Genomic DNA, 22,975 nt, shown 5'->3' on the forward strand with positions numbered 1-22,975 from the left:
GCATCATGTGATGTGAACATTTTATTGATTCAGTTCTTTGATCTGTGAGTTTTTACTCGGACCTAGTCCCAAAATATAATGTTCGATTTGTCATAAGAGGAAATTTTTCATCCTCAGATGATTTTACTCCCGCTTGACAATATCCAAGTGTAGAATCTATATATATATATATATATATATATATATATATATATATATATATATATATATATATATATATATATATATATATATATACATATATACATATATATATGTATATACAGTATGGATGTATATATGTATATTTGTTCTCTTGCTTATTAAGTCTACGTGTTGTTAGAAGCCTATTGTTTTCTTTGTTATCCACACTAAACATGATAAATTTAAGTGATGAATTAATTATTGTATTTGGTCAGAGAGGAATATACATTAACACACACATTATATATATATATATATATTATATATATATATATATATATATATATATATATATATATATATATATATACATACAGTGTGTATAAATCGATAATGCATTGGAAAGAGAACAACAGGCTTCCACTCACAGGTAGAGTTAGGTAGAACAGAACAAGCTTCCACAGGTAAACTGAAATAATCAGGCAAGATACTAAATTTATTTTCCAGTCATGTTTAGCTATCGATTTAATAACATATTCTGTTGTCACTTTTTCATTAAAGAATAAATCGCCAACTTATTATAGCAGTGGATTTCCTTTGTTCAAATGGGAGCACTTCATTAAGTATCAAGTATAATTTGAATTATCTTTCAACCGTTCTGTACGTAGCAGATAACAGCATGTTTTCATTAAAGCTGTCTCACTTCTATTATGAGCTCACATATTTATAAAAGATTGCTTGTTGTTATATTTGATGTGTACAAATTAGAAGACACCGTCAAAATATGAATATTTGAGCAAGAACATTGTATAGTAGCAGTACATATCAACGGAAAAGGAGTATCCTCAGATTCCGTTCACGAAAATAGTTTCCTGTACCATATCCCATGTTTATAACACATTCCATCCGGCACACTTTGTCTTTGTCTCATCTTTCCTTCAAAGCAGGTCTACTTGGTGCTACAATAATGTAAATGTGTTGGCAGTTGTAACCCTCATATGTAAAAACTTTATTGATATTAAACCCTTACCAGACTGCTTCGGATTCAACCCCAGTCAAGAAAACTTCCACAGTCGCTTCATCTCTTCATTACACGTGCACAGGTGGCTCTGCAGTTCATAGATACCAAGATAAAAACACTACTACACTCACTTGTATCTCAAATGCACTCTCTTGCTACAGGATATTATTTCATTTTCGTTCCATCTTCTCCATCTAGGTTGATGGATGTACAGTATTAATCACAATCTGAAGGGGGTACAGTAATGCAAGAAAACAGATTAAAAATGAAGTAAAAATGAAGCTGTGCCTTAATTGTCATCTGTTAGACTAACGGTGAAACTCCTCTTCCTTTGCTCTGGAAAAAAAGAAAGAAAATATAGCTAGTAAATTGATTTCAATTAATTAAAAGCACTGATGATGAATAACGGAAAGATCGGCGATCCACGCATAGTGGCTGATGTACTTCCCTAGTTGGGATCGATCTCGGGGCCCGATGGAGAGGAGTTGGACGCCTTTTTCACCTTGAGAAGATTTAGCGCTTGAAGAGTAGAGCCCTTCGGCTCTAAGCAAGCCGTAAGAGAAGAGGTTGCTGCCTCATGCCGTTTTCTTAACCCAAGCTGCCTGTTGTACCTATTTGACGTCAAGCCAACTGGCGGGTGGCAGGTCGTGATGATCGACTTCAAAATCTTCCGAGTGCGAACCCATACGCAGATCAAAAACATGCACAGTAGTGTACAAACAAGGAGTATTATAACGTAATAAACACAGCTTTATCTTCATTTTCTTAAGTATGTACCTGTGAAGTACTCATGTCTGTTTTTCTGTAACTGGTTACATTTGAAAAATGGGAACATTATAAGAAAAAATCATGTGTTTACAGAGGGAAACAGAGCACCCCGGGTTGGTTAAAATTAGTAAACCAAAAATGTAATGTTTTCTGTGTTAAAACTTGAATGATGGATTGAATCTAGACTGTAAGTAAGGAATAAGATAGTCATATCTCATAATCTTCAAAAATTATTGGGAAGTTGAAAATCCTTAGACTACTGCCGAACAAATCTGGCTGGATCACCTTCTTTTCTATCTTCGTACCCTTTTTTTGTGGCCAGGATTATACATGATGAGTAAACGCTGTTTTGGAATAAGCGGAAAGGCCAAGAAAGTGAACAGTAGGTTTTCACGGAGAAAAGAAAGCCAAAGGAATAAATGAAAATGACTGTTGTGCGTAATTGAATATCCACAATTATGTTTTTTGAGCAAATACAGTATATGAACAATACACTTCAGCGGTAACATAGCGGCATTCGGCCGTTTGCACTACGGTCCTCTTCGACCGAAAAGATTCGGACTGCCAACTCGAAAGCTGCTATTTTATGGCTTATGTTTGTTATTTAAGTAAAGTATTTACTTGAAAAAGCACAATTGTGGATTTTCGTTTGACATGTCTGGTTGCAGTAGTATAGTCATATGCCATTGAGAATGAACGTATTGTTTTATTAACAATAAACATTTATATATGTAGCAACAATGGCAAAAACTAACAGTAAGTGTTAGTAATTTATAACAACGAAGGTATACATAAAAGTTAAAATAATGAATAAATATTTGAACTCAACCCAGGACAGTCGAATGACATATAGAGGCTATGGCATAGTCCAAGGTTTGAGAACATGGTTATATGGTCACCAACCAGCATGCGGGAATTCATTGGTGCGCTATAGACGACCCGCAGCCACAGTTTTCCATTGCAACATATACCTTTTGTCTCTTGAGTTGACAGTATTTTTTTTCTGGCGTTGATAGCATGTCGTATGATTCGATATGCTTAATGTAATGGATGTCAAAGAGTGTTTTTTAATAAAATATGTGTCGCTCAACGCCCTTTAGAGGAGTCACACTCATAATCTGATACATTGTACCGAGAGTCTTTCTTAATTGCCATAAGGTACTGGCTTGTAGTTACAAAAATATGCTCTATAGATTTCTCTAACAACTCCTTTAGTCCGCGTTGTAAAGAGGATTAAGGAATTTCTCAGAATACCTAGGGATATAGTAGTATATAAGGAAACTATTCGACATCACATCATCACATCACGTCACACACCACATCACATCATCGGAGACCGGCAAGTGAGGAGTGTAGAGAGGATGTACAGAGGGAGGATTTTAGAGGGAAGTTTGAGAGGCCTGGAGAAGGATTGAGCGAGAGGGGGTGTTAGGGTGAGGCGATCTCGGCAGTCTCCTGGCATCGATGCTTGGGAGGGTGCCCTTGGTGAGAGGGGGGGAGGGAGGGGGAGGCGGCGGCACTGGACGGGATATGGGACGTGGAAGGGAAGGATGAGAAGGCATGTCTAATTAAACCCACAGGGGACTAGCCACACCAGGACCTCGGACGTGAAGGCGATGACGATAATGATTGTGAAGGATTGCAGTGTTGAAGTAATGATGGTGTTCACTGGAAATAAGGCTTATGCGTAATTAAAATAAATAAATATGAGACTTGGGTTCGTTGGCAGGTTTTCAGTGCATTTTGAATGTTAATTGCTGCGTCTGTTAAAAATTCTATTTTAATCTATTTAATTAAAATTGTAGGGAAGGTAAGTAGTAACAGTCCCAATATTTTTTTTTTAGCCCAAGGAGAATCATCAGAGTCTGTTAAATATTATTTTCATATTCTGGACACATTAATATTCACTACTCTTGTTATTAATTTTTCGAAAAACAGCAGAGATGAGTTGATATTTTTTATGTAACTTAGCTTCTCATCTAATACAATAACTAGCCATGGAACAGAAAGTAACGACAACGGCAGTATATAGGCTACTATATCTGTCTGTCTAACTATCTACTATCCATGTAGCATATATATATATATATATATATATATATATATATATATATATATATATACATACAGTACATATATATACAGTATATATAAGTATATATTATGTATATATGTATATGTATATATATATATATATATATATATATATGTATATATATATATATATATGAGAGAGAGAGACCCATTGCAATAGCGCCTTCGTAAATTTGTAGCAAGATGGCTGACTTTTTGTATGAAATTTCGCGATGTTTAAAGCGATACGCACATATTTCACAAAGTTAATGAAAACTAGTGATTCTACATTACCATGAATATGCGTGGAAATATATATTTGTAAGTATGTTTACATAGTGCTCCATTTTTTTTACCCAGCGAAACGAGAGCTCTCAAAGCACGGAAATCTTGCCTTCTTTGCTCTGAGGTCAGATCATAAGGAAAAGGAGGTTTGCCTCTTTCAAGAAACCCTAATTTCCCTACCCATTAAATATGGAGAACTACGGTATGTACACATATGCACATGGACCTACACATATATACTTCTGTCTGCGCATTACATTATTTATATATATATATATATATATATATATATATATATATATATATATATATATATATATATATATATTATATATACAATGTAATAAATAATAATAATAATAATAATAATAATATATTATTATTATTATTTCGATGATGAAACCTATTCATATGGACCAAGCCCACAGGGGCCATTGGCTTGAAATTCGAGCTGCCCAAGAATATGGTGCTCGTTAGTAAGTGAGAGGAGGTAAAGGGAAATGCAGAAAGAAGAGGTCTCGGTTATTAACAAGAAAAGATAAATTAATAAATAGATGAAAATGTATTAAAATGCAAAGACAATAGCATTAGGGTTGTAATGCATTGCATCTTCGCTAAAACTTTAGAATTTCCAGTTGCACGACGTCCTCAGGGGACTGTTCCTCAGTCCAGCGGTCTGATGAATAAAGGGCCTGTGAAGCTGAGAAGTTGGACAACGAGGCACATTTACTGCATATTGGTGCTGCTGTTAAGCGAATCTGGTTGCTCTCGGCAGGAAAATGGGATCAGCGATCAATTGTCAATGTGAAAGATCTCTATTAAAATACAACTTATGAAAAAGTGACAAACAAGAGACCATCCGTCGATGGTCCAAGTCATAACTGCTACTATTAGGAAACAGAAACTTACCACCACGAACCACTCTATCTAAAAGACATAAATCTCTGGCAGAAGCAGGCATCCACACCGGAGAACAGTATTCTAGTAAAGGGAGCGCAAATGACATAAAACAAGTAGCTTTGATTTTGTCACTGTTATAAATACAGTATATGAGGGCCTTACGAACAATACATAACTTCCGTGCGGCATTTGCTGAAATTTTCATTAGCTGTTTCTCAAAAGTAAGATGTGAGTCGAAAGTTACCCCTAGAATAGGTAAAGCTTCAGACAAATTCAGCCAAGTTCTATCCACCTGAAGGGGAGGATGGGGTGGAAAATCTGTACGAGATCTGTTAATCAATAGTGCTTTCGTTTTGCTGGGGTTCAGCCCCATACCCCACCGACTACACCATCCACTGATACGGTCCATGTCCCGACTGAGCCTGAGAGCAGCTTCATTTCTCATAATTGGAGACTTAACTACATCCACAAGTGTTGCATCTTCGGCACACTGAACAATCTTGTTTTCCCGGTCAACAACCATTTCGCTTGTATACACCAAAAATAACAGTGGACCTAAATTAGAACACTACCTTGTGGAACTCCAGACACAATAGGCCTTGGTTCACTACAGATCCCATCAACAACAAGTCGCTGTTGCCTACCCGTAAGGAAATCTCTTAAGATTCTGAAGTACAGTATAAATCAGTGCCTTATGATTTACTAAATCGAAAGCATTACTAAAATCTAGTTGAATTACCTTGCACTCAAAACCCTTATCAAGGTTCTCTTTCAAATAGCATGTCAAGTCTAAGAGAGCATCGTAGGTACCTGACAGCTTTCTATATCCATATTGACTATCAGGTAACAATTACATACTTACCTAATGGCTTAAATATACAGTAAGTTTTTTTAGCAATTTTGGAGAGCACAGGGTGAACAGAAATTGCCCGTAATACTGCATTCTGCAGGTATGGCACTCTTTGGAACAGGCACTGTATTGCTAAGCTTGCACACACTTTTTTGGAAGTGGCTGCTAAAACAAATAATTTAATAATAATAATTGCACACACTTTGGAACATGCATTTTATTACTAAGCTTGCGTAGTTGCATATATACACACACACACACACACACACACACACACACACACACACACACACATATGTGTGTGTGTATTGTACTTAAAAAATTCCGTAATGTGAAAAAAAGTCTTTGTTTTTCAGAAATAACAAGCAATTGGCCATCTTGTTTATAATCAAGCGGGATAGTTTTTATAGTTGAGGCGTCAGTTCACTGTTATAAAATGTGGTGAAGAGGTCAAGATAGGCATAGCTGCTTAAACTAAGCTCAGATACTACAAGAATATGAAATATCACTGGTTTTATTTTTAAGGCCCAGTGGCCTACAAAAGCAAAAGCCGGATATCGTACAAAGCTGGAGCTTGAATGAAATCTGAAACCTGCATCGAGTCTGCCGGCCCTCTGACCCTGTAACTATGGTGTAGTGTACAGTATATCTTTTGGCAAAAAAATAAATAAATAAATAAATAAAAAAATAAACCATACCTCATTTAGAAGAATTATGTTTCAAAATGTAACCAATACTTTAACCCTTCTACTTTTAGGTCTTGAAATAAGTTAGCTCTGTCTTGGCAGTCATCTAGAGAGAGAGAGAGAGAGAGAGAGAGAGAGAGAGAGAGAGAGAGAGAGAGAGTTCGGACACCATAAACTGCCTGGCTCATATATTTGACAGTTTCTATTAATATTGCCCCTCCTCACATATTTTGTTTCTTATGTTCTTGTATTTAACATTTATGTCAAAATATTCACCTTTAGCGTCAACAGTAGTTACGCACTCCCGTGAAAACTCCCTAGAAGCCTTTCCTGTGAGTTGGTTTTAAGGAGAGTTGTCCAGAAAAAACAGGTAAATTCTATCAGATTGGGCTTTTAAGGAATTTTGTGGTCACAAGTATATCTTGCCTGTCAGTTCTCTGGCCTGAAGCAAAAAAGCTTTCTTGTAAACTCTGGCCTTTGGGATAAAGTGATGATAAACGTATTTTCAAAATGTACAGATTGAAAAGGTTCGAACAATGAGGAGAGAGAGGTAGAGATTTCACCTTGCGGGAGAGAATTGTGTTGAGGAATGATCAAACGGATGTAGTCTAGGGCTTACGAATTTTATACCTTATATTTGGAATGGTAGTGCTTATGCACAGTACAAAGAATCTGAGTGAATGCTGGCGGCATATAATTAAAGTGATACCGAGAAATTTTGGGATGGCCACTTAAAATGTAGGTGAAACGCATCTAGGGCCTAAACAGGCCTGGGTCACTGATTTGATGGAAGAAGCCATGGTTCAGCTGTATATATATATATATATATATATATATATATATATATATATATATATATATATATATATATATACAATCATGAACTACAAATGTCGTTTAATATCAAATTCACACGCTACCTCGAGTATCTCCGATGGAGAATTATCACCGAAGGAATTTATATAAGTGATAAATGAATAAGTAGTACTTATTCATTTATCACTTATATAAATCATAAATAATTCTCCATCGAGATACTCTCCAGGTAGCAATTGAATTTGACTAAATTCTCTTCATAATTGTAATATAAATCACGATGTGATAAAATTTCATATATATATATGTATATTATATATATATTGTATATATATATATATATATATATATATATATATATATATAATAATATATCTATATATATATATATATATATATATATATATATATATATATATATATATATATAATATCTATATATATATATATATATATATATATATATATATATATATATATATATATATATATATATATATATATAATATATGTATATATACATACACACATACACATACACATAGACAGTGGACATTTAGCCGTTCATCTAACAGGGATGGCATCAGACGAAAAAACAGGACGGCGGTGTCTGCCACAATCATACTGTTTTGATGCAGTGTGGATGAACACTTGAGCAGAAAACTAACACAACAAATCATCGAGCGCTCATTTTTTCCGGAAAAGCGTTTCTAATTCACAATTAGTTCTTAATTTTTCGAGAAGTTAAGTCATTGCCAAGCACACATTACACACGTGGGTGTCTTCTCTTCCGGACAAGCAAAATTGTAACCCTTTTATGTATGTTAAGTCACTGTACTCTCCCACTATATGCATGTAGCATAGACGCATATAATATGTTTAAATGTTCAAACAGATAATTCGAGTCCTCAGACGCATACGCAGCTCGTTTGGTTTTGTTAAAAACTCAGTGAAGTTTTTTGAACTGAGGATTGAGGAAGAAGAAACAAAGATATGAGATGGAGTCAATGAGAGAACAACAACAGATTTTGGGGGAAATGGAAAGTGTTATTTCATAGGAAGACCAGTTGAGGGTGAAGAGATATGAAGAAGACCGGGGGAGGATGTGATAGGTGGAAGGAAAAACTGCAAGTAAAGAAAAAATGGATTCCTAAGATGGAAGAGGATAAGCTATGGTAAAGGAGGGGAATGAGGAGATGAAATAGAATCACTGAAGGGAAGAGATAAGAAATGGTAGAATATAGCGCGGGAATTATCACATAGTGATTCCATGCTTTTTAAAGGTATATTTCATTCGCTTTTTGACATCTAAAGTGGCGAAAATTTCCTTTGTTTGTCTGTTTGTCCATAACGTCACCCTCATAAACTAACTGCCTAAGTAATTTTTTTTGCAAAAGTCACAATCATGACTTAGACAGTGATAATAATGCCTAAGTCACTGAGTGACTTAAGCAGAAAGCTTTTTGGGAAATTTATTCCACTTACTTTCTACATATGACTTAGGCAAGTATACCAGTAGGTGCGACACATATTGGAGAATTGGGGTAGGCAAAAATCAATGAAAAATGACTTAGGCAGTTAGTTTATGAGGGTGACGATAAGTTTATGCAATACATTAAATGCTGGCAAAAGTTTAGCCCTTGTTTGTATATGCATGCGTAATTGTATAAAGTAATTTACTACTGCAATTCATGTTACAAGTAATTATTGTATTATTGTCAGGTGAATAAGTTATAACTTCCTCCTAACGTAAGAATAGGGGAAACCCTTGTACATCTGGTTGTCAGCTGTCAAGTCAGAAAATTGGGGAACATTAAGAAGGACTTAATCGAGTTGTACGCACACACAAATAATATATATATGTATATATATATGTATAATGTGTGTATATATATATGAATATATATATGAATATATATATATTATATATATATATATATATATATATATATATATATATATATATATATATATATATATATATATATATATATATTGTGTGTGTTTGTGTGTATTTTGCAAAATACCTCAAGGAATAATGAAACTGAGTATAATACGTCTACCTAGACATATTTTACATAGAAGTTTTCATTATATCTAGTAAGAAAGCATAATTTATACGACCATGAAAACGATTTAAAAACCGTAGATACCTGAAAGAAGTAGGTGAAGCCTTTGTGACAGAGTAGGCGTGGTATAAATAAATCTTGTTTTTTGGTGGCTCCTAATGTTACGAGTATCCTTTTACAATTGGTCTTTCACTATGGTATAATTCTTCAACGCCACATTTACGCTAAAACTTTCAACAAATGGGGAATATCATGAAAATTGATATAAGACATTGCAAGTGACTTTTTGTAACTCCATCAACGCCTGATCTGTCTCCCTTTTGCAACCTCTGAATTGCTATCTTTATGTCCTCAACAATCACGTCCGCAAGTTCTCCATAGTCCGATATCTAATATAATTGCTGCAATGCAAGAGGGCATGAGTTTAAATACTAAATGCGGCAGAACAATCAGAGGTACGTTTGTCTAAAACCCATTGTACCCCTATTGGTGAATTTGGGTCCTGGTAGCTCGTCAGCTGTGGCATTCACAATCAAGACCGAGACTGCCATGGATGTATCTACAAATGTTCTCCCACAATGTTTTTGTTAGAATCCTTAAAAACAGGAAACCCTGCCTCCATACTTCCATCTGAGGGGAAAAAGTATACATATATACTGTATATGGTAAAAATACACAAAGGGCCTGAGTTTTAATCCCAAGTGTAACTGAACAATCAGAGGTACGTTTGTCCAAAACCCATTGTGCATGTGTTAGCCCTATCAATGAAATTGGGTCCTGGTAGCTCGTCAGCTGTGGCATTCGCAGCCAAGGCCAAATGACATGGATGAATCTACAAACGTTATCCCACAATGCTTTTGTTAAAAACCGGAAACCTGCCTCCGTACTTCCATCTGGTGTCAGTCTCTCTAAGGGGAAAAAGTATACATATATACTGCATAGAGTAAAAATACACAGGTGACGCTGGTGTAGTGTATCGGCCCCATAGTACAAGAGCTGTTGTCGAAAATATAACTGTCTACCAGTACGGGTTCTTGCTCGTAGAGCAGCCCTTAACAGGCACAGAAGCTTTGTCCGTCATAGGTATCCTAATATTGACAGGGACCAGCAAAATACTCTGTGCCAGTGATGGGGAGGGGGAGTGTAGGGCGTCAACGGATCATATGGATGGATGTGGTGAGGAGGGATATGGGTGAGGTGGGACTGGGGGAAGAAGATGCTAGGAATAGAAATAGATGGAGAAACTTGACTCGAGCGGCCGGCCCTGCTATATAGTGGGACTAGTAAGGTAGTAGGCAGTAATCAGGCCATTAATCATGGCAGATAAGTTAAAATGGATAAATACTGAAATTATTTTTGAAAAATTATAAAGAAAAATATTTCCTCACTTCTTAGTGTATTGCTAATTGCAGTAAACCCTTTTCTTGATCGCCATGCAACAGCGAAGCAACCATGGTACTAAACACACATCTCAGACAAACAGGCCGAGCTGTGAGATATATATATATATATATATATATATATATATATATATATATATATATATATATATATATATATATATGTGTGTGTGTGTGTGTGTGTGTGTGTGTGTGTGTGTGTGTGTGTTGTGTGTGTAAATTACATATACATATATGTGTGTGCGTGTGTATCTATGTGGCTAAAACAGTGCTTGAGGAGCTCGTAGTTTTGGAATACCTAATACCAGGCTGTAGGAATAAATTGCAGATTGGACAGTCCTTTTTATTGCTTAATGAAAAATGTCTGAAATGAAATACGTCCCTAGCATAGGCTAGATTTGTGCTGAACTTCGTATCCATCCAAATTTTTATGTACGGACTACTATCACATAACATTGTCCTATTCAGAACCACTAGTCCAAATTTTTTCCCAAGGGAAGCGGGTGCTTGTGCACGTACAAACCAATGGAACTATCATGTTTAATTGTTTAATATCCTTGTTTCACTGCTTTTACATTTCATTTGTAGCACTCCAGCCTGGAGGGTGATACGGGGGCCAAAAGGTGAAATGCCTTGTGATGAACATGCGTGTGTGCAATCGAGATATACTGCTCTGTCTTTATTATAAAGATTTGATCTGTGAAAACTGGAAAATGAAGAAACTTGCTTTATGTGATACCTTTAATATTTGTAAATATCCGACCGGCCAGTGAAGAATTAGAGGAATTGATTTCTGGTGATAGAAATTCATTTCTCGTCATAATGTGGTTCGGATTCCACAGTAAGCTGTAGGTCCCGTTGCTAGGTAACCAGTTGGTTGTTAGCCACCTAAGATAAATCTAATCCTTCAGGTCAGCCCTAGGAGAGGTGTTAATCAGCTCAGTGGTCTGGTTAAACTAAGATATACTTGTAAATATTAGCTTTAAACGTCCTTGACGAAAGAACAGTATGTACAGTATATGTGTGTGTGTGTGTATATGTATATATATATATATATATATATATATATATATATATATATATATATATATATATATATATATATATATATATATATATATATATATATATATATATATATATAAATTTTTACAGTTAGTGATTATTGAAAACATGCACAATTTTACAATAAGTTGTGAATGCTTGTTCTGGAAAAATCCGTCGAACATTAAACCATTAAAAATATACAATTTTCCATATTACTGCTTATGGGACTTTTTATATGGAATGTTTACCAGCAGATTGAAAGTCTGACTCTTTAACTTTTGTTACAAAATGTTTACATAAAATTTTACATAAAATTTTTGTTTTTATAAGCATGTATAGTTTTAAAGCCACCAACAGGTCTCAAGCCCAGCTGAGGGTAAATCTTCAGGGGCCTATTTCAATCTAATGTAGATGGGCGGTTATTAGTTCAGTTGACAAACTTCAAACTTATCACGTGCTAAAATAATGTAAATTGCGATTCTGATAAATTTACTTAGAAAAAAAATTACAAGCCCTTAACATTTAATTTTTAAGTGAAAAAAGCGCTGCCAGAAACTCACCATTATTTACATGAATAACGAACTTTCCACAATTCCTGGTGTGTTTGTGTGTGTGTGTGTGTGTGTGTGTGTGTGTGTGTGTGTGTCACAGTGACAACACAGAGCAATGAAAATGTTGCCGCTGTTTATTTTATCCTCTGTGGCATGCATATTACCTACACGTCTTTTTAATTGAGAGAGGTTGGCTCCAAAATTGCTACCCTACCTGTTGTCAGGTTCTATTTTTTGGGATTGGAATTACCACAAGCACGCTCGTGCTTAGGGATGCTGAAGTGTCTTGATGTGTTGACAACGTTTGGAATTTCTTAGTGGTCACCCATCTAAATACTGATAGGATCCATTGTTTCGTAAACTACTTTTTCATGACACTCGAGCAGAAGGACAGCCAAAGGAAAAAATTCAGTACTCCTAGAAGGAACATTAACCAGTAAATCATCTTGCGAGCGATGTTAAATGATTCCAACTCGCTTTAATTAATCCTTTCATACTTATGGAAAGTTAAGAAACAAATGAAATAAACCATTCTCCACCATTATGACGTTTTAATGGGAACGTAAACGGGACCTTTTATTTGCATGATTCTTCTTGGGACTTTGCACAAGTAGGCAGTATGGAGTAAAAATTATTTGCTGCTTCACTGCCAGATCTACACGGCTTTGGCAGTTGTTGTTAATGTTATCTTGAAAAAGCACTCTTTCATTCTCTCTCAGGATTACGTAGCCGTATATAAACAGATGAATTATATATATGTATTAGCATATATATGTGTATATATATATATATATATATATACACATATGTAATTATATATATATATATATATATAACATATATATATATATATATATATATATATATATATATATATATATATATATATATATATATATATATATATATATATATATAGTTAGTGTGATGAACCACTTAATCGCACCTTCAACCGTACTAAAGCATCTTACTTGTAATCCTTTTATCTCATGGCACCTTCCATTCTTCAATTTATTTACCCTCTTTTACATCCTCTTTGGCCATTCCCTCAAGCATTCTCAAAATTATAGTAACCCCTTCCACTAGTTCATCATTCAACTCATCCTTCCTTCTGAGCATCCAAATTCAACAAATTTTTCAGAATACAGCCCTCCACTTTCATCTACTGTAGTGTTCTAAGATCACATACGTTCATTAACCTTTACTTTTCCAGTTGCTAACCTAAAGAGTAAGTTCTTTTCTTTCTAAAATATTTTCAACTAAAAAAATTGCATCTCTAACTCTGCTTTTGGCTATCTTTTACGTGGTGTGTCTGTTGTCCTGCAATTGCATTTAAATCATTCTTCTGCATCCTCACACTTCCTGCTGATTCTGTGACCTCTTCCTTGCTTCTTGCGTACTCTTCAAATAATTTGTATGCTCTAGTGTCATTATTTTTCATCTACCTTCTTACATGCGATTCTCACTGACCTTCTTATCGAACTTAACTGTCTTGTGTTTTTTAGAATTGCAGTGGTAAATGGAATGCTGGTACAAAAACAGTGTAAGGGGAAAGAGAGTCGAGGTGAAGGACGTGATAGACCGGAGGCTGTAAAAGGAAGAAGTAAGTGAGTTTCATAGCTTGGCAGTAGAGGCAGACAGCAGTCACTGAACCTTTCAACCTAAGGGGTACTGATTTCTTCGGAATACATGTGGGAAGAGGGTGCCTCATAGATGTTATGAGACTTCCTGATGAGAGGATGAAATCTCTCCTGAGCACAACAGAACTGTGGCCGAAATAGTGCTTAGCCATAGAAAAGAGGGAGAAATCACATTTGTAGGCATGTTTCAAATTATTTTCTTCAACTGAAACCTATGGTGGACCCAATTGGTATCATCTATTTTTTGTGTCAGGCTCGTCTTCCATTCCACTACTAACTGATGATGGTAGATAGGCTGTTGGCCCTAGGGAAAAGGCTGAACTGCTTCCTCGAGGTTTTGAAGCTTAGCAATCAGCTGAGGATGTCCTTTTTTCTGATACTTGTCATTTTGAACCTATTCTTAGAAAATTTGAATTTTGCTCCCGAGATATTAAGAAAATTCGGGATAATCTTGATAACAGGGGTGTAGAAGATCCTGATGGTGTCTTTCTTTTCTAAGAAAGTTTCTAGTGTGTTGTCTCCCAAGGGAAGTAGATTCTATAGATTTTATGTCGACGTAGTATCTTTGCGGATGAGCGCAAGCTTACAGTAGTAATACAGTGCTTGTTTCAGAGAGTGGCATATCTGCAGACTGCAGTAACTACAGGCCAATTTCTGTTCTCCCTGTGCTCTCCAAAGTTGCCTAAACAACTATTTTGAAGCCACTATATAAGTATGTAGAGTCTACAGGATTGTTAACTGATAATCAATAAGCATATAGGAAGCAGTTACGTACCTACGGTGCTCTTTTAGAATTAATTAATATTCCATTTGCATGGAAAACCTTGATAAGGGTTTTGACTGCAGAGTAACTCAATTGATTTTAGTGCTGCTTTCGATTTATTAAATCATAAGGCATTTATTTATAAACTTCAGAATCTGGGGGTGTTTCAGGATTACTGCAAGATTTCCTTTCAGGTAGGTTGCAGTGAGTTGCTGTGGACGGGATTTTTAGTGAACCAAGACCTGTTTTGCCTGGTGTTCCACAGGGTAGTGTTCTTGTACACTGTTATTTTTAGTTTATACAACTGATGTGGTTGTTGGCCTGGAAAACAAGATTGCTTAGTACGCCGAAGATGCAACACTTGTGGATGTAGTAACGTTTCCACTTATGAGAATTGAAGCTGCCCTCAGCCTCAGTCGGGATATGGACCGGATCATTGAATGGTGTAGTCGGTGGGGTAGAGGCTGAACGCCAGTAAAACAAAAACACTATTGATTAGCAGATTTCGTACAGATTTCCCACCCCATCGTCACCGTCAGGTGGATGGAACTTTGCTGAATGGGTCTAAAGCTTTAACTATTCCAGGTGTAACTTTTGACTCGCATCTAACTTCTGAGAAACATCTAGTGAACGTGTCGGCAAATGCCGTACGAAAGTTAGGTATTGTTCGTAAGGCCTCTTATATCGATAACAGTGATAAAATCATTGCAGCCTGTTTCAGGTCGTTCGTGCTTCCTTTACTAGAGTACTGTCCTCCGGTGTGGATGTCTGCTTCTGCCAGAGATTTATGTCTTTTAGATCGACTGGTACGTGGTGGTAGGTTTCTGTTTCCTAATAGTAACAGTTATGACTTGGACCATCGACGAATGGTCTCTTGTTTGCCACTTTTTCGTAAGTTGTGTTTCAACAGAGACTTTCACATTCACAGTTGATCCCTGGTCCCCTTACCTGCTGAGAGCAACCAGATTCGCTTAACAGCAGCACCAGTATGCAGTAAATGTGCCTCGCTGTCGAACTTCACAGGTCCTTTATCCCTCACACCGCTGGACTGTGGAACAGCCTCCCAGAGGATGTCGTGCAACTGGAACTTCTTAAGTTCAAGTGAAGATGCAGTGCATTCCTACCCTAATACTATTCTCCTTGCATTTTAATACATTTTTATATATTTATCAATTTATATATTTCTTTTTTCTTTATTAATAAGTGGGATCTCCTCTTTATGTATTTCCCTGTACCTCCTCTTACTTCTTCTTAATGAACACCATATTCTTTGGAAGCTTGAATTTCAAGTCAATGGCCCCTGTGGGCTTGTTCCATATGAATAGGTTTCATCCTCTGAATAATAATAATAATAATGATAATTTCTACAATCTGATCACCATTACTAGAGCTACCCATTTCTTTGCTCGGCATCAGTCATCCGCCAGGCTCTAAGAAAGCTCTGAGAAACAACAAGCATTGACATTGCTTAGCAATCCTTCCTCCAAAATGGTCATTGCTCCCCTATTTTTTTTTTATTTATCCCGAAATCTAACTGCTTCTTGCCAGTCATATGGTAAAACTTTTGCATAACTACACATGTAACTGCTTGCATAATCCTACTTAAAACAGACAGAAAGTTATGTAGACAAGCAAGACAAACAAAATCATAACCTGTATTGCAAAACTAATAAAGATGGAAATATCCCAGAACTGCATGAATATTACAGAAAGCTGCAAAATTCTTCATAGTTATAACATACACAATAAAAGAAAAGCTGCCAGGGAGCAAATACTGTCACATATGATTGACCAGAAATGGATAGTACTGTAGTGAGATCCAAAAGAAACCTTACAGGTTTTGAGGGAACTTGTTCATCAGTCAGAGTTTTTATTGTGGAAGTAATTAATGAATTGAAATATCAAAATGTACGGAAATGGTGCATAGGGTGTTGAGTTCTTAAGCCTAGAACATTTGAAACAGGCTGAGCAGTCCAAAACCTCCCTCCTCCACTTAAAAAAAAAAAAAAGTCACTCATCCGCGAAAGTTAAATTCTTATGTTACAAAATGTAATCACTTCGTGTCACAACGAAGACCACCATTGATAGTTTTCAGTAAAATCCACACATTACTTTTTCCTGATCTTTCTGATAAGTGGACAAACAAACCTGACGAAAGCCCAGCTTTGTAATGGAAGTTAAACTGCGTTTCCCAGCGTATCCTGAAAACTTGATTCCTAAAGGTTAGAACCACCAGATTAGAATGATTAGAATTCCTTTTCAAGACGGAATGTTGTTACCAAATCTCGACCCCTTAGAAACAGGTTTTGGAAATAGATGGTGACAAAATCTGCTGTCTTCTAAGTTTTAAAATATCCTGTCTTGTACTAAATGCCCATGGGTCGGCAACTGTGCCTGCTAATATCTTCACCATTGGCTTTACTTTATATCTCTGTTGCACTTACAAGTTACGTGATATTCTGTAACGGCGTTTAAGAAAGCTCTTTGATTTCAAAGAGATGAAAACAGATATTCCATGATATGGCAGGCGCATAGTCTTCGCAGTTAAACTCTGCTGAGTTGGATTTCACATTGTGATTTTGAATTACAAGGCGCAAAGAATGCTTGGGCCTCTACAAATAATACAACCACAAGGAACGAAATTAAAATAAGCCTTAAAACGAATGTCCCCATCAGGACATTTATATCCTTCTTTCCATAAAACTTGGGCTACGTAAGGACTTGTGTTATCCGTCGAAACACCTACGCATAGAGGAGAAAAATCGTGAAACGTCAAAGAGACGTAGATTACTTTTATATAAAACTTCATGTACACCATTTTACATAATCGTGCAACCATTGGGAAGCTAATGATTAGGTAATAAAATGGAATCCTGCAGGATTTTGCCTGACATACTGCTGAATGGGAAATTGAACGATTTGTACTGATGAAAATCCCATGTTAACATCAGCTCCGTCTCATACAAGAGGGAGTGAAGTTGTTAAAAACTAAGAAAGATACGCGCAGGCGCAGAAGAAAACGTGAAAAATACGATATTATAAGACCCCGGTCTGCTCACTGCTGCTATGAGTTCAGAATGGCTCCGACGATATTGAATAAGTAAAGGCTCTTGTCGCGTGTCGCCTGTACATCTCATTACAGACTCAGGCCATTATTAAGGTATAAAGTACCTGGTCTATTTTCTGAACTGCAAGTATATTTTTTTTCCGTTTGCGGGGAGGGGAATTCCCGGTAAAACGGACTAATCTAAATAAAGGTAAATGTGAACAAACGCAAATTTTGGGAAGATGATGATATTATACCCATACGTAACGTCTTTCCAGCACTTTTTAAGTCGGCAGTCATAAAAATTTTACTATAAAGAAGGAGTTAATGAATATAACGAAAGAAACAAATCAGTGAAAAAAGAGTGGCTGAATAAGAATAACATTGTGCTCTCTATAATATATGTAGAGATATCGCTTGTAAATGTAACAAAAACCAAATATATGGTACATACAGAAGAAAAAAACGCTGCTGCTACAAAAAGGCCCTCCCATCACTCACGATAAAACCAATGGACAAAAACCTCGACCAGTATCAAGCAAGGATTGGATGTAATAAAAAATCCCCATATACTCGGATAATGAAACATCACACTGGTGTGAATAGATAAGAATACTGAATCATTATCATAGTCAATCTCCATAAACACGTACACACTTAGTGACTCCAGTAATTCAATCATTACATACGATTCTCTCACTGATTCTCTCACCTTTAAAGGTCTGCTTTTGGCCAAGGAATGAAGCGGACCTTACAAATACAACAGACAGTCACACACATGCACTCACATACACACACGTGTATGCAATGAATATATATATATATAAAAATATATATATATATATATATATATATATATATATATATATCTATCTATCTATCCATCTATCTATCTATATATATATATATATATATATAAATATATATATATATATATATATATATATATATATATATTTATATTTATGTAAATGTATATATATCTGTATCTATCTATCTGTATCTATCTATCTATATCTCTATATCTATCTATATATATATATATATATATATATATATATATAATATATATATATATATATATATATATATATATATATATATATATATATATATATATATATATATACAGTATATATATATATATATATATATATATAATATATATATATATATATATATATATATATATATATATATATATATTTATATAAATAATGGCATTAATAGTTTCTCAGACTGGTACACAGCTGCAAATAAAGTTGTAGACAGGCAGATTTTTAAACTTCATGGATAGTAGTGGTTTGCATTTAGCAGTTTAATACAATGAACAGAATCCATATTTCAGAGGCAGTTTGCTACTTTCCCGTAGATTTGGCCAGAGGCAGCCTTCATGCCATAGGCTTAGCCATTGTGTAAATGTGGAAATTATTTCGGCTTATTCTGGCTATGGAAAAATTTCGGCGATATATAAGATTAATTAAACTTCCTTTGAGTTGACCTAATTTGTATTGCTGTCGGTTGGGGGAAGGTATGGGGAAGCCTTTCTTGTTCATTCTTCGCGCAAAAACGAATTGCCGATATTTCGCTCCAAGATTACGAACATGCACTAGGAGTTTTTCTGCCGAAGCAAGCTGCCAGAAGATAGCAGAAAGTATGCTCTTATGGGAGGTCGATTACCATTTCACCATTGTAAAAAAATTTGTCTTTACTAGGGTCATCCAAGCTTTGTTTATATAAATGGAAAGTTAACTTAATTATATTTTCTGAATGTGCCATTATTGCTTAAAGAAAATACTGAAAACTGAAAGGATAGCACCTTCTGGAGGTATATGGTCCGGGAATGGATAAGAATAAGAGCATGTGAAAACAGGTTTTGGATAGTCTGAATCTGGGCCTGGTTGGGTTTACAGAATACTCGTGTTAGATAAATTAAGTGTAAAATATGTGACAGAGAAAGGTGGTACTGTTGGTAGTCATGGTGTGGAAATATTTTTAACAGGGATTCAGTATTGGATATACACGGCTTCCAAAGAAGAAGAATATTCATAAGTATCTTTGGGGAGAGAGAAAATGGGGCAGAGAGCTTTCTAGATATGTGGTATTACAGAGCAAGTTGCTTCTACCAAACGATGATTAGGGATAAGGTAAAGAGAAATGAGCAAAGTTAGCTTGATAACAAGGAGAGGAGTGCAAAAGGAGAAAATTGAAGAACATAACCTAGGTGAAAGTGGAAAGATCAAGTGGGGATATGTAAAACTCCTGATGAGGTTATAGTGTCAGGAGGGAGTGTTTGTAGCTGTAGGTGGTATGAAGAAGGAATAAAAATAGCAAGGGGTTATATAAGGAAATGAAAGATTTAGTGGAGGAAAATATTGTGCAGTTACATGTGCAATAATACAGGAGGATGGATAGAATAGATAAGAAAAAGCAAGAGAAAAAAGAACTCAAGTGATAAAGATCGATAGGAGAAGGTGAACAAGGACTGTAGAAAGATAAGTTCCACTGGGAAATAAATGCAAGTAGAGCAGTTAAAGAACAAATTATCTCAGATTAAAAAGTGCATATGAAGAGATTTTTTCTCGTGTTGGATGTATCCTTGGGTAATTGCAGAATTTGTTGAATGTGAAAGACAGGAGTGAAACAGAGTTGAAAGAAGCAAAATTAGAAAGAGTATGCACAGAATTGCGAATGCTTCGGATAGTGACTGTTGAGGGTATAAGGAAGGCAGGTCAGGTGACAAGTTGTAAAAAGAAAAGATACCAGGAACTGATGGAATAACAAGTGAGTTGCCACAGTACACTTGTGATTACTGTGAGTGGCTTACTAGTTTATGTAAGTTATGTCTGAATGAAGGAAAGATTCCGTAGGAATGAGCAACAGAGAAACCCTGCGACAAAGACAACTGTAAGAAATACAGGGATATAATATTACAAGAAAGGTGAATGACAGGATTTTGATTGAGGAAATCGGGCTGGTAACCGAGAGAATGGTAGGGGAAGAGGATGTGTAGACCGGCTGTTTGAAGTTAAATCATTATGTTAGAAGTGAAAGTAAAGGGAAAAATCTATGATGTTAAAAACCGGCTTAGGAAATGTTTCTGGTAGGATTAACAGATAGGCAATATGGAGGTTGTTGGGAATGCATGATACTATAGAGGATAAGTAAAATTGGTTGAGCGGGTTTAAAAGTTTATCACCTGAACTGGTGTAAAATGGGTTGAAACCAGGGCAGTGTCATGTCTCCATGGCCATCTGAAATATTTATGGATAGAGTTATGAGAAATATGAGAAAGTACATCAGAGGTAGGTGCCAAGTTTTGATATTTAAAAATGAATGGAATGTGGATTGTTAATGATTGCAGAAGGCATATTGCTGATTGGGGATGGTGAAAAGAAACTAAAGAAACGTATGAAATAGCAGGCAAGAGAAGAAAGGGAACGTAAATATGAGGAAGAGTAAGTTAAAGGTAAAGGAAACCTGGAAAATGGAATAAGGAGTGTAATTTGGTGGGTTAAAGAATGGAAGCTGTTGATTCTTATAAGTATTTTGTGAGTAAACGTAAAGGTTTGGTTATGTGGAAAGAATTGAAGACAATCGGATGATTGAAAAAAGTATCTAATGAGAAAGGGTCAGAAGGGAGGAGGAGGAGAGTGTAGAAAGCATTAGATAGATGCGTGAAAGAGATATTGGTAAGGAAGGACCTTTATATTCGGGAAATGTTAGAACGACTGCAAGTTGTAGGTGAAGCGGGTGGTTAGACACTTCTGTGTAGATGTATGAAGTAGCTAATTTTGTGGAAATTTTGCTGAATAAGTTAATCGTCTACGGTTCAGCAGTTAAAAGTTTGAATGATGCAGTTACCACTGTATTATTTGTTTCTCTAGGTTCATTAACTGTTATGGAAGTGCTTTGATGTACAAAACAAACAACATACATTATATATATATATATATATATATATATATATATATATATATATATATATATATATATATATATATATATATATATATACATACATATATGTATATATACACACACACACACACACACACATATATATATATATATATATATATATATATATATATATATATATATATATATATATATATATAGTAATGTACATTTATTGTTTTTCATGTTCGGTGAAGAAAAGAAGAGCTGTGGACAGTATTTGTCAAGGCCATTGGAATAATTACATGTCTACCAATTTATTTTCGGGGCCTGAACATTTTCTTTGATATTCTTATTCTTTATCTGTAAATCTCCGTCTTTTTTATATTAAGTATTTTGAAAGATTCGGTGCAACGACGCTATCTTCAAGGTTGAGTAGTATATCAAGGTTGAGTGGTTCTTATCAGGTTTATTTTACTGACATTTATTATGCAGGCTATTGTGCCTGTGGAATGGTGGTCCATGCGCATTGCTGAGTCACACAGGGTCAGACGGTACCTCGATGTCCTAATTTGAGGTGTGGTTTTCCTGTCAAGTCAGACTCGCTTGCCTATAATTCGATAATGTGTCAACACGCACTTCAGTTGCTAGTTATCTTTCTTCTTGTAAATATACTATGTTGATGTTAATAATTTTCTATTAATATTGATATTAATAATATTTTTGTTATTATTAGGGCCTAGTAATATTAGTGATAGTAATAATATTTGTCAATGTTGTTATATAGATTTTTTACATTTTGAATCATTAATTTTACTCAGCGATGCAGTTTTCGAGTAGCGCGTCCTTAACTCGCCGTATTGCTAGTCAATGGTTAGAAATAATTTATTATAGTTAGCAGTTCCATGTAGAAGACAACTTCTTAATTATGAACGATAACTCATGACTCCAATAACTGACGTAACAAGGGTGTGTATCCTTCATGTGAGAGGAATCATTAAAAAAAAAAAAGTTTCGTTGAAAAATCAAGCAACACA

This window comes from Macrobrachium rosenbergii, chromosome 1 (genome assembly GCF_040412425.1).
Source record: "Macrobrachium rosenbergii isolate ZJJX-2024 chromosome 1, ASM4041242v1, whole genome shotgun sequence".
In the NCBI taxonomy this organism is placed as follows: domain Eukaryota; kingdom Metazoa; phylum Arthropoda; class Malacostraca; order Decapoda; family Palaemonidae; genus Macrobrachium; species Macrobrachium rosenbergii.